The sequence below is a fragment of the Camelus bactrianus genome, chromosome 33 (assembly GCF_048773025.1).
Source record: "Camelus bactrianus isolate YW-2024 breed Bactrian camel chromosome 33, ASM4877302v1, whole genome shotgun sequence".
Classification (NCBI taxonomy): Eukaryota; Metazoa; Chordata; class Mammalia; order Artiodactyla; family Camelidae; genus Camelus; species Camelus bactrianus.
This window is the reverse complement of record NC_133571.1, coordinates 4355801-4369792: the sequence shown is the minus strand read 5'-3', so window position 1 is coordinate 4369792 and position 13992 is coordinate 4355801. Positions and strand designations below refer to the sequence as shown.

The following is a 13992-nucleotide window of genomic DNA, read 5'->3' as shown; positions in this document are numbered from 1 at the left end:
TACTGGAAAGGAAAGTAGCTTTTATTTTTAAAAATCTATTTAAATATTTATTTATTTATTTGATATGGAAAGAGGCACATCCAAGTTTAAATTCAAGGTCTACCACAAACTGTTTGACTTTGAGCATGTTAACCTCTCTGAGCTTCAGTTTCCCTAGTAATAACATGATAAATGTCTCTGTCCCAAAATGTGTAGGTCCTTTTTAGAAGATGGTTAACAGAGAGAGGAAATCAATGGTGATTTTGGGAGTAAAGTTAGAAGTTGTGAAGCACTATCATTTTTTTCTGAAGGATTGCCAGATAAAATATAGGACATCCAGTTAAATCTTAATTTGAGATGAATAGTGAATTTTTTTAAAGTATGTTTCAAGTATTGCATGGAACAAGATTACACTAAAAAGTATGTATTATTTATCTGAAACAATGGTCTATTTAAATTATCATAATTTTGTTGTTTGTTTATTTTTGCTAAATATGGCAACCTTACCTGAAGAAAAGAAGAAAGTAGATTCCTTTGGACTGGCTTGAGCCACAACTGAAGGGAGAGCTGGCACCTGCAGCTGTGAAAGTAGTCAGTCTAACCAAACAGATAAGAATGGATTCCAGACAGTGTCAGGAACCCACCAGTTCAGTGTCAGTGATGCACCGATTTTCAACAAGAAAGCTAGCACGCAAACCTAGGGGAAAATGAGAAAAACAAATGTATGAGACACATTTCCAAACTTCCTCTACCTCCTTCTGAACCCCCTCCCCACCTGACAGATGAAGAGGACGGGTTCAGAGGAATGAGTAAATGTCTTATTTTCTGTAGTCAAGTATCTAACCTATATATTCCTAGTATAGCCTGGAGAGAAGAGGAAGGGAGAGGATATCTGTGGGAGCAAAATGGAGATAATAATACTTTTTGCTCAAGGTTGTTGTGAAAATTGAGATAAAGTAAAATGTGTAAAATCTTAGCATAATGTCAGACCTACAGTCAGGATTCAGTAACTCATATTGGTTCTATTCATCTCCTCTGGTCCCTGTTCTCCTTCCCTTTCCTTCCTGTGACTTAAAATGTCTTCACGTTGTCCTGGATTCTGGCTTCAACCTCCCCATATTCTTCCTGAAATCAGACTCACCAGGAAGTGTCTGAGATTCTCTACCCTCCACACCTAAAATGGTTCTACCTCATTCTTCCATTCATCAGATATTTGCTTAAGCCTCATTATATGTCATACATTTTGCTGTAGATGGTGGCCACATAGTGAACAAAATAAATGGACCAGAGTAGTAAAAAGTGTGGCCCTACAGCTGCCTACTTAATAGCAACCTGTGTGAAATAATAATAAGACTGTGTGAAATCTCAGATTTCTGAACCATACCCTCCAAAACTGATTCCAAAGAATAAAAGATAAATAATATTCATTTAACAATTATCCACATTCTTACTTATACTAAAGTTTGGGAACTGCTGACATAATAATGTCTTATTATGTAAGTAGTAATCACGATATCATTATATTACTTAACCCAAATGAAGAAATTACAAATGGTAGTAAATAAGTGAGAGGCTGATAGGGAGAGATTTCAAGAAAAAGTAACTCAAAATGGCTTAAAGAGTTAAATATAAGACAAGACATGACAAACCTTCTAGAAGAAAATATAGGCGAAACATTCTCTGACATAAATCTTAGCAATATTCTCCTAAGGCAGTCTACCCAGGCAATAGAAATAAAAGCAAAAATAAACAAACTGGACCTAATTAAAGTTATGAGCTTTTGCACAGCAAAGGAAACCATAAGCAGAACAAAACAACAACCTATTTAATTTCCAGAATATATAAAACAACTCATAAACTTAATAACAAAAAAGCAAACAACCCAATGCAAAAATGGGCAGGCGACCTAAACAAGCAATTCTCCAATGAAGACATACAAATGCCCAATGGGCACATGAAAAAATGCTCAATATCGCTAATCTAAGAGAAATGCAAATCAAAACTAGAATGAGATCACCTCACACCAGTTAGAATGGCCATCACTCAAAAATCCACAAACGATAAATGCCAGAGAGGGTGTGGAGAAAAGGGAAGCCTCGCATATTGTTGGTGGCAATGTAGTTTGGTGCAGCCATTGTGGAAAACAGTATGGAGATTCCTCAAAAAACTAAAAATAAAATTACCATATGATCTAGCAATCCCATTCCTGGGCATATATCCCAGGGGAACTCTAATCTGAAAAGATACATGCACCCCAGTGTTCATAGCAGCACTATATTCAGTAGCCAAGACATGGATACAACCTAAATGTCCATCAACAGATGACTGGGTAATGAAGTTATGGTATATTTATACAATGGAATACTACTCAGCCATATAAAGAATAAAATAATGCCATTTGCAGCAACTTGAATGGACCTGGAGATAGTCATTCTAAGTGAAGTAAGCCAGAAAGAGGTGAAAAATACCATATGAGATCGCTCATATGTGGAATCTAAAAAAAGTAAACACTAACTTATCTACAAAACAGAAACAGCCTCACAGATGTGTGTATGTATAACTGAAACATTATGATGTACACCAGAAGTTGACACATTGTAAACTGACTTTATATTTCAAATTTTAAGAAAAGCCTACATGGAGCCCTCAACACTACATCACAGAACCAGATGCCAAGTTTACCTACTATGAGAACAAGGAGCATGGACATGAATCGTCCTAAAGTAACGTTTCCTACATTCTGGTCTCCAGATCTCTTTATTCTCACAAAGATTATTTAGGGCCCCAAAAGTTTTTGCTTATATGGTAAACTGTATTAAAAGTTAAAACTGAGGAATGTTTTTAAAATTTTATTTAAAGCTAACAATAATAAATACATGTTTATATGAATAATGTATTTTTAAGAAAAAAAACTAAATTTAACAAAGCAAAAATAATAGTAAGAGAGACATTGATTTTGCAATAATAAATGGCACAATAGAAGACAGCCAAATTCCTGTACCTGTGTATGCATCTAATCTGTTACCATATCACGCTGGGAAACACCATTGCACACTTGAGAAAATAAGAAGGTGAAAAAAGGCAGGTCATATTTTAGTCTTGTTAGGGAGTAGTTTTGACCTTGTGGGCTCCTTGTAAAGGCTTCAGGAATCCCCAGGGGTCCTGGGACCACGTTTTAAGAACCACTTAACCTAAATGATGAGAAATTTCTTATGGATGCTCCTCATCCCCACCTTCCACCATATCTAAGTGACATGCCATTTGGAAATGAAGATGGGAGAACAATTCTGAAAAAATTCACGATTTCACCTTTTTTTCCCAAAGCTGACCTTGGCTGTGGGTGCCTCTGCCAGCTTTTAGTGACCTTGTGTGTCTTCAAGAGCAGTTATGTGCTTCCAGGTACGACTAGAAGCTAGAATGAGCTTCCTATTCTACACTTAACTCTTAAACCTATCTCAAGCCCAAGTCCAAATAACAAAGAAGCTAATCTTCCCAGTACACTTATAAGTTCCCTTACCTCCCAAGAGTGGCCACAGACAGTGTCCAAACTGGAGCATTCCTTTACCCACCATCCACTCTCCAAAATCCACTTGCTCTATCATGTTGTCTCCAACCACGGTCTTGGGTCTTTGATTTTTTTTTTCCTCTTTCCCCCTTCAGACCAATTGTTGTGTTCAATCTAGTATTTGGCTCTAGATTTTACCTACTTCTACTCTGGACACCAAATGTAATTCCTGTCTTAGTGCCACTCCCCCAAAATAGGTACCACCCCAGAGTTCCAAAAACCTAGCTCAAGTCAGGACCCTTCTCTTTCCCTCCCCTTCCCTTGCCTGGGGAATTTAAATATAATTAGCATAATGGGGGACTCTGAATCTCAGATAGACTGTCAGGAAAGCATTTCACCCTGAAAAAAAATGCAAGAGGATTCTGTCCTGTTTTTAAACATTCCTAAAAACGTTCACAAAGTATTTGAAAAAGAGGCTTTCACATAACATTACATTTTTGATGGTTTCAGCAGTCTCTAATTAGCTAAAAGTCTGCTTTCCTATAGCTGCATGTGAGCAAGTGAGTGATAACCAACAGTGCTGAGTGATCTGACTACGGCAGCACACCTTGACCTTAGAGATCTAAAGCCGCTTTAGAATCTCAGAGGTTCAGGTGGAATGATATGAGGAAGACATGGTGAAACAATTGTGCAAAGGCTGATTTTATGGAAGTTATGGAAGAAGATGTTTTGGTTAGTGGGAAGTATCCACAGTACTGTGGCTTCACTGTCATATTTTTAACCAGCCATGACAGGTACTTATTGTATTTAAGTGTCAAATTTCCTCAATTCCTATTATTGTGAAATCAGACCTTAATAAAGTAACTCAAGATAGTTTAGACAGGTATGATCCAAAGAAATATTCCAGCAAAACAAAATAAGTGAAACGTCTTTCCTTTTGCCTCTACCTATAAAATAGCAAAAAAAAAAAAAAAAAAAAAAAAAAAAAGAGCCACAAGATAACCTTACTTCACCATTTCTTTTGATTCTGCTTTGCCACTGTACTTAAAGGACTTGGAAGGCAAAAAAGGGAGCCACTAGGGGGTGGCTGCTGGGTGATTTAGGAATATCTTGAACAGATTCATAAATAATATGGTCACATAAAGGCCCTAATTAGGTAAACACCAGTTCCCCAGGGCAGCCATCTCACAAAAGAGCCTCTCATTTAACTGACTGCATGGGGCACAGGTAAATTATGGGTTTGGTTACTTCAGCGAGCCAGGAGTCACTTGAAGTCCAACAGTCCACGGTAATTAGATTTCAGTGGGGTTTATAAGACAAGTAACTTCAGAGGCAGGTGATTAGTCATCTTCTAACTGCCCCAAGTATTTTCAAATTTGACAGAAATTTCTTCTAAGTGAACTCTGCTATGTGTGAATGAGACTCATTGGGAAGACTTGTAAATTTAGAATTGGTAGAAAGACAGAAATTTTTCACCCACTTTAGTGACTCGGGAGCTCTTGGTTTATGCAGTGTTTTCCCTATGGATTAATTTTTATAAGTCCCTCTATGAACAAATAACTTACAGGATGATGTGATTAAATAACAGTTGTTCTGTATTTCCCTCAATGTGTCTAAGCAAAGGCAAAGCCTGTGGAGAGACATTTACCATGACTGAAGAATGTTAGCTGTTTGGGGAGGGTTTCCTTGTAAATGAGCAAATGAGGATGGTGGTGGGGAAAAGGAGGCTGAAGAAGGCAGGAAAGGTGAGAGAAAGGAAGAGGGAGGAGGCAGATTCACAGAGTCTCAGCCTTTGAGAGAAATCCATGTCAAGAATGGGATAGTGAATCAACATTAGGAAAGGCAATCATATGTAAAGAGACCAGACCAGAGGGGTTAAATTAGGAGGTCACAGAGGTAAAGATTCAGGTAAGGTTCTGAAAGATGTAATTTGCCGCAGAAAGAATTAGGACCCAGAGATAGGTGCCCCAGGATGAAGATAATTAAGACAGAAACTGTAGGATAGTAATCTGATTGTTGCCATTTGCTTTCTCTCCAGCACTGCTTAATTTCCACCTGGCAAAGAATGATTTTAAAATATATAAAAATATCTTATCGGAAATGTCAACTTTAGAAAAAAGAAGACAGAAAGTTTTATTCAAAAAAAAAAAAAAAAAAAAGGAGTATATTTTAGGAACTATACGAGTGACCAAGTAAGAAATAGCTGACCCTCCTCATTCAAATCCACTGTGAGTCATGTGAATGTTGGGCCCCAAGAGCTTCAGACACACCATCTTTTCTAACATGATGCTACAGACTGTTGAATGAAGGGATGGAGGGGAAGGAACTGTACAACACAGGCAGTTGGCCTTAGGAAAAGTGTTTTATGAACAGAACTTCCTAAATTTTTAACTCCACTCTCCGCTCCCTATTCCATCCTGATAATTTTATTAGATTTCTTAATGTCTTGGTAGTGTTTTTTAGCACTAGATTTCTTTGCAATAATTTTCTACCACTCTCTAGATTCAAAGACCTGAAAAAGGCTCTAGTGCAAGTGAGAGAAAAATTGGTTTCATTACTTTTTCTTGCCCTTCCTACACATCACCAATGTCGGTAATTGCAAAAATTTCCAGCTTACCATGTACCCTCTTCCCTGTAAAAGGATTAAAACCCATCCTGTCATGCTGTCCTGGTTCTATTTTATAGATTAAATTTATCCCTTCACTATCCGTATTTGATTAAACACTATTTCTGTTTCAGTTTTGATTTGATCTGTTTGCCTCTGCTATCTCAAAAAGGGTTTTGCAGCACATTCCTTTTCATTGTAGAGGAACTAAAGGTTACTTCAGGAATATAGCGTGCCATAGAGCTCTCCATGTTTCTATGTGTTATATATTTCTAACATTTCTAAAATTGAGTATCTTTCTTGTTTCATATTTGATGAAAACAGAGAATGACTTTAAGAAAAAACATAAATAAGATTATTTAGTCCCTTTAAGTGACTTGACAGATTTCAAAATTGTGCCAATGACACTCCCTTTCCTCCTGTTCAGCATTAGTCAGCCTGAAAAATAACACTGGGATTCCTAAACTGGAATTTTTGGATTAATCCTTGAGAGCAGGATAGGTAAATTTAGTATAACTATGTTACATTCCTCCCGTGAAATTATACACACATACACACACACACACACACACACACACACATACACACACACATACACACACAACACGCTATGGCTATTCCAAAATCACATTCACATAAATCAAAGTGAAGAAAACGATTCAAATTAATTGGATTCATTTTTACAAATCAGGAATCTACCCCAGCTGCCAATGTTGTCAGCGTGGACACCATTATTTCCAAAAGGAAAATAAAGCCCGAGTTGGGAAAGGAGGAACCCTCAGCATTAAGCAGAATAATAGGACCGAATCCTACTTCCATTTTTCATATTTTTAGACTCTTTTGCACCTTTATAAACTATATTTGAAATATACTATGGGATCAAAAGTATATTTCTTATGTTGACTATGCCCTATTACAAAGGCCCAAGTCCCTTGTCCCTTCAAATGTCCCTTCAAATAGCATTCTGTCCTCTAAAAAGCTCAGGAAGTACATACTATAGTGAAGACAAAATCCCCTGCCTCTCTTTACCCCACTGCCTTCACATCCTGGAAACACTTAATACAAGACTATAGAAATTCAAGTGGTCTAGAGAGAAAAACTTGGCAATTTTTTAATCTTTAAATTACATAAGAAGAAACTAAGTTATACAATAGTGTCCATTAGCAATAAAACTCACCAAAAAGTATAAATATAATGAAGAGAAATAATGGAGATATGCCATCACCTTGTTCACCAGAAGACGAGGAGGAACCTTCATCATTAATCCTTTAAAAGGTTATTCTCCAAATAATCTGAATAGCCCATAGGAAATGCCTCTCTAATTTTTCTTTGGGTGTGTGTTGGGGGCAGGGGTTTATAGGTAACTAGGTTTATTTATTTATTTTCAGAGGAGGTGCTGGGGATTGAACCCAGGACCTTGTGCATGCTAGGCATGTGCTCTGCCACTTGAGCTGCCCTCATCTAATTTTTCTCATTGTGATTTCTCTAAGTCCTGAGTGGACTGTCTTTGGCTTCTCTTACAGTGGCCCTGGCCCCTGGAAACAATTGGCCTAAGTACTGTTCCAGTGTCCATAGCTAAGGATTTAGCTGCATTCCCTTGGGTGTTTCCTGTGTGGTAGAAATATTCATTCACTTATGTATTCACTTAACAAATGCTTATTAACATCTCCTATATGCCAGGCAATATTCTAAACACTCTGCTGCTCTTAGGAAGCTAACATTCTAGTGGAATATCTACGGTGATCAACTCCTCCCAGTTTGCCCAGGACTTTCCTAGTTTTAAAATTCAAAGTCCTATGTCCTGGGTACTCCCTCAGTCCTGGGTGGGTCAGGCTGGCTGGTCACCCTACAGAAAGTCGTAAAAGATAAGGCTTGAAATTCTGGCAAGAAAACTCAGGAAGTCATTTTTCAGAGCGAGTTCTTGGTTGTCACGGGAGAATCTTGCTGATACTGGTAGACAGGTACTGGATTCCATAACTGGTAGACATTGCTTTCTAAGGAACACAGGCTTCTTTAAACTCTAATGTTTCACCTGGCATTCAAGGATGGGATTAAGATAAAATTTTAAATAAGAAAATTTTCCTTTTTGTCCTCTCTCCCCTCCCCCCAATTTTAACCTTTTTGGCACGTAATGTTCCCACGTCTGCCTCCTTCCCCGAGGCACCATCACTTGGGTACTCAAGTCTAGTCACTCTGTCCTAAGGACATGCTTCATGCCCCTAAACTTTGAACAAAGAAGCTCTTTTCCTCCATCCAGCAGGCTGCTACCAATTCTAGGCTCAGATTAACCATTGCATTTCAGCCTGACAGAATTAATTCTGTTTGCGTGGCAATTTTTAATAGCCTTTATCAGAGCAATGATCACGCTTGAACATAATTATGTGTTTTTCTTATCTACCTTAGAAAGTGAGTTCCTTCAGGCAAGGAAAATATACCATATTTATCTCTATTTCCCCAGTAACTTAAGAGGAAATGCTTTATGTTTTTGAACTTTTGTTTATAGATACGTGATAAACTGTACTGCCTGAGAAGCAACTTCAAAATACTAGATAAAATATTACAAACACTATTTTAAACACACATTTCAGATTTCAAGAAAGTGAAATGGACAGAGGTCAGGAATGAAAAAGAAACTGAAAGTTGGAGTGGCTAGTGTGAGCTAACACTGGGGTCTCCCTGGGGAATTTTCCAGCCTCAAGGACCAAGGAGCATAAGTTTAAGTGGCTACTGAGAACAGGGAAATAGGTCTTGGTTCTGAGCAAGACTGAAGTTGGAGTTGAAATGCCCAGAAAGTTTCTCAACCCTTGAAGTGCTATAACTTCACTGAAAGAGTATATTAGAAAATTCATTCACCATCAACAGTTGATAATAGAGAGTTTGTTCAGGCAGGGCAGTTGGTCATAAAAAATTAAATTAAGGGTCTGAGAATCAAAATTGTAGACCTGTTCTCATATAATTTTAAAGTACAGATATATATTACCTGTTGGGTCTAGGAAATTTTGAAGCAATAAATTAAAAATATTTTATCTTTTAAAAGTGGTCTTTCTTTCACCTACTCTACTTAATCCATGTTGCCTTCTTTCTCATTCCGTGAACACACTGGCCGTATTTCTGATCTGAATGCCTCTTATGCCCTCTACTCTCCACCTTGAATGCTCTTTCTCCATATAGGTGCATTGCAAGATCTCTCACTCAATCAAATCTTGGCCAAACTGTCTTCTTCTCAGCGAGGACTTCTCTGACCACCCAATTTAGAATTGTAAACCATCTACCCATCCCCAATCACCTTACTTCTGACTCACTTTTACTGTTTTCTGAAGACTTATCACCTCCTAAGTAAAGGATATAGCTTCTTATTTATTATTTACTTTCTCCCCTGACTAGATTGTAAGTGCCAAGACAACAGGAATTTTTGTGGTCTTCTATTTACTAATGTATCTCAATCAACTGGGAAATGGGTTGTTCATAATAGGTTCTCATTAAAGGCTTTTTAGTGGATAAAATGAGAGAATTGATGATAAAATAAATCAAAAAGAACCCCAAATAAATCTTGAGGGATAAAAACCTTAAGTCTGACCATGCAAGGTCCACACAAATAAAGCCTTACTAAAGACAAGCTCAAAATAATAAAAAAAAAAATTATAAGTAACATGATCAAATATCAATGGATACAGCATAGTCCAAATGTTGGTATCCTTGAATACTTCAGATAATAGATTTACTGGATACAAATATAAAACAAATGTTTATTCACCTCTTGGTCAGGTTTATTCCTAATTAGTTTATTTTTTGATGTGATTTTTTAAAAGGGATTGTTTTATTTCTTTCCTTTTTTGATATTTCATTGTTAGTGTAAAGAAATGCAAAATATTTCTGTATATTAATCTCATATCCTGCTACCTTTCTGAATTTGTTAATCAGCTCTGGTAGTTTTTGTGTGGAGTCGTTAGAGTTTTCTATGTATAGTATCATGTCATCTGCATATAGTGACAATTTTATCTCTACTCTTCCAATTTGGATCCCTTTTGTTTCAAAAATTCTCTCTGATTAATATGGCTAGGACATTCCATACTACGCTGAATACAGATGGTGAATATTATTTTACCAAGGATTATTATGTTGGCTGTGGGTTGTCATAAATTGTTATATTGTGTTGAGATGTGTTCCCTCTTTACCCACTTTGATGAGAATTTTTATCATGAATGTATGTTTAAAGACCTACATGGAAGATGGAAAACTGGATACTTTAAATCTCCAAGAGAAAAATCATAGGCAGAACACTGTGTTACATAAATCAAAGCAATTTTTTTGGCTCCATCTCTTAAAGTAAAGGAAATAAAAGCAAAAATAAACAAATGGAACCTAATTCAACTTAAAAGCTTTTACACAATAAAGGAAACAATTAACAGAACAAAAGGATGACTTAATGGAGAAATTATCTGCAAATGATTTGATAAGGGATTAATATCCAACATGTATAACAGCACATACAACTCAACATCAAAAAAAAAAAAAAAAAAAAACAAAACCTGATTTTAATATGGGCAGCAAAACTGAATAGACATTTCTCCAAAGAGGAAATGCAAATTGCCAACAGACTCATTAAACATGCACAACATTGTTAATCATCAGGGAAATGCAAATCAAAACCATGAGACATCACCTTACATTGATCAGAATGGCTATCATCAAAAAGAACACAAATAACAAATGTTGGTGTAGATGTGAAGAAAAAGGAACCCTCACACACTATTTGTGGAAATTTAAATTGGTGCACCCACCATGGAAAACATGATGGAGGTTTCTCAAAAAACTAAAAATAGAATTGCCATGGGTCCCAGTCATTCCACTCCTGGGTATATATCTGAAAAACCAAGAACTCTAATTTAAAAAGATACTTACAGTGCAATGTTCATAGCATCATTACTTACAGTTGCCAAGATATGGAAGCCACCTAAGTGTCTATCAACAGATGAATGGATAAAGAAGATGTGATTGATAGATTTTATATATATATATGTACACACACACATATATATGTATATCTCACATACACACTCAACAGAATACTACTCAGTCGTAAGAATGAAATTTTGCCTTTTGTCAAAATAGATGAAATTGGCATTATGCTAAGTGAAATAAATCAGACACAGAAAGACAAATAATGTGTGATATTATTGCTATGTGGAATCTAAAAAATACAAAGCTGGTGAAAATAACAAAAAAGCAGCAAATTCACAGATACAGACAACAAACTTGGCTAACAGTGGGAGGTAGGAGGAAAACACAGGAGTTGGAGGGTGGAAGGCATAAACTGCTGGGTGTAAGACAGGCTAAGGATGTACTGGACAACACAAAGAATATATAATCAATATTTTGCAGTAACTGTAAATGGAAAGTAACTTTTAAAACTTTATAAAAAATAAAAAATAACATAAAATAAAATGGCCATATGACCAAAAGCAATCTAAACATTTAACACAATCCTTATTAAAATCCTCTTGACATTTTTTACAGAACTAGAGCAAATAATCCCAAAATTTATATGGCCCTACAAAATGCCCAGAATTGCCAAAGGAATCCTGAGGTTTAAAAACAAAGCTGGAAGCAGAATCTTCCAGACATCAGACTCTATTAAAAAGCTACTCTAATCAAAACAGTCTGCTATTGGCTCAGAAACAGACTTATAGATTAATGGAAGAGAATATAGAACATACAGAGAATACAGAAGTAAACCCAGGCCCCATACAGTCAATTAACCTATAACAAAAGAAGCAAGAATACACGACGGAGAAAAGACAGTCTCTTCAGTAAGTGGTTTTGAGAAAGCTGGACAGCTACACATAGATCAATGAATTCAAAGAAGAAATTAAAAAATACTTTGAGACAAATTACAATGAAAACACAACCACACAAAGTCTATGGGATACAGCAAAAGCAGTCCTAAGAGGGAAGTTCATAGTGATATAGGCCTTCCTGAAAAAATAAAAACAGGTGTTTTACTGGTCATCTATTTAATGGCAAATGTGTGCATGTGTTTGCTTTTCCTAAGGATTTACAGAAAATACCACGGTTGCCTTCATTATTTCCTTGGTGTCTTGTAAGAAGGTGATCAGGACTTGGGGAACTAACTTTTCTATCAGTGAAATATTTCTCCTTAATTCAAATTTGAATTAATAAATTTTTTATACTAAATAAAAAGAACTTATTTAGAAAGTATAAGTTACAGTGTGTTTAATGAGACTGGAAATTGAATAGGAGATTTCAGAAAGTTTCTGTTGAAAGTACTTAATTAAAAAAAAAGATTAAAGTGTAACCCCCAGGACCTAGCCTTCAAAGAGACCCTAAGAAAGACTAAATTATAAAAAGGAAAGATTAATTTATAAATACCATAGAAACATTCCATCTGTTTCTATTTTGTCTTAGAGGTAAGTTTGGAAGAAGGCAGAACCATTTTTTTTTTTTTTTTTGGTGCCCATTTTGAATCTGACCCAGATGTAACATCTTTCTAAAGCAGCCCATGTAAATTCCCCTACATAATATAACACTCCTTTAGGAATTTGTTTGGAGCTAGAAAATATATTGTAAACAGACTGTGCATCCTGTCCCAGTGTAGTTATGCCTGTTGTCCTGGTGCAATGTTAACAACACGACCTTTCACTCTCAGAGGTATCCCAGTATGGATGGCAGATTATGGTAACCTTATCTATAAATAAAAATGAATTGTTAATAATAACAGAATAACCTTTATTGGAAGCTTGCTATTTGTCAGAGACTCTGAAATGGTTTCACATGTAATGAATTATTCAAAATAGTAATGAGAGAATTATTTTAGTGCCCCCACTTTACAGCTGAGGAAACAGCAAGGTCGAGTGGCTAAACACTAGGGTTGTGTCTCGTGGTGGGCCAGCCCGAAACTAGTGAAGGTCTGATTCTACCACAACAGGTACCGGAAGACATGTCTCCTTATTTGCTGGCTGATATGACTAACTTGGTTGCCCTTACCACATTCAAAGATTATCGATAGTTCTAATTTGTTATACTTCCTAGCTGTCATAAACCTATTTTTATAAGAACTGTTCATTTTAAGAGGCAGGAAAAGAGCACTGAACTGAAGTAAAAGTCAGCTGGGTTGGAGCTCAGGATATTGCTATTACTAAGTTAATGATAATAATAATGGTTTGTTGAGTGACTAGTTTATGCCAGAAACTGTACTTAGGGTTTCTCTGTGTTCTCTCACTAACCCTTGAAACAGCTCTGTGAGGCAGAACATTTGCACCCCACAAAAGTATATGAATTGCTTCAGCCTGAATTTAGTTCAGAAATTAAGTGGGAGGGTATAGCTCAAGTGGTAGAGCACATGCTTAGCATGCACGAGGTCCTGGGCTCAATCTCCAGTACCTCCTCTAAAAATAAATACGGCTAATTACCTCCCCTTCACCAAAATTAAGAAATTAAATAATATAATAAATAAAAAAAGAATATGAAAATGAATATATGTGTGCTCACGTGTAACTGAAAAATTGTGCTGTACACCAGAAACTGACACAACATTGTAAACTGACTATACCTCAATTTTAAAAAAAGAAATGAAAAATGAAGACTGGGAGATTCAATAATTTCAGCAGGCCTAGCAAACTCTACATTCTACGACTAGATTAGATGTCTCTGGGAGTGACTGATTACCAGGAGGTAAGGCACAGGGTTTGTATGCAGAGAAAAATTCTTGGGGGCAGAGAATTCCCTAACACCTCAGATTTATATGAGCTATCATGTATTGAGTGCTTACTAAAGGCATGCGTTTCACAAACTTTTATCTTCTGTTTTTCTCCTCACCATAGGCCAAATAAGAGGATTTGGATTTGAACCAATGTAAATTTAAATCTGCCTTGCTAGAGAGAGC

General features: G+C 36.3%; 1 long non-coding RNA gene across 4 annotated transcripts in view; it reads right to left on the bottom strand.

The window, feature by feature from the left end:
• LOC123616343 (uncharacterized) overlaps window positions 1–13992 on the bottom strand; it is a 114428-nt gene that overhangs the window by 49680 nt on the left and 50756 nt on the right. For all 4 annotated transcript variants that reach the window (XR_012503764.1, XR_012503766.1, XR_012503763.1 and 1 more), the window contains one exon: window positions 487–676. This is a non-coding gene — a long non-coding RNA (uncharacterized LOC123616343). The remainder of the gene's footprint in view (window positions 1–486; window positions 677–13992) is intronic.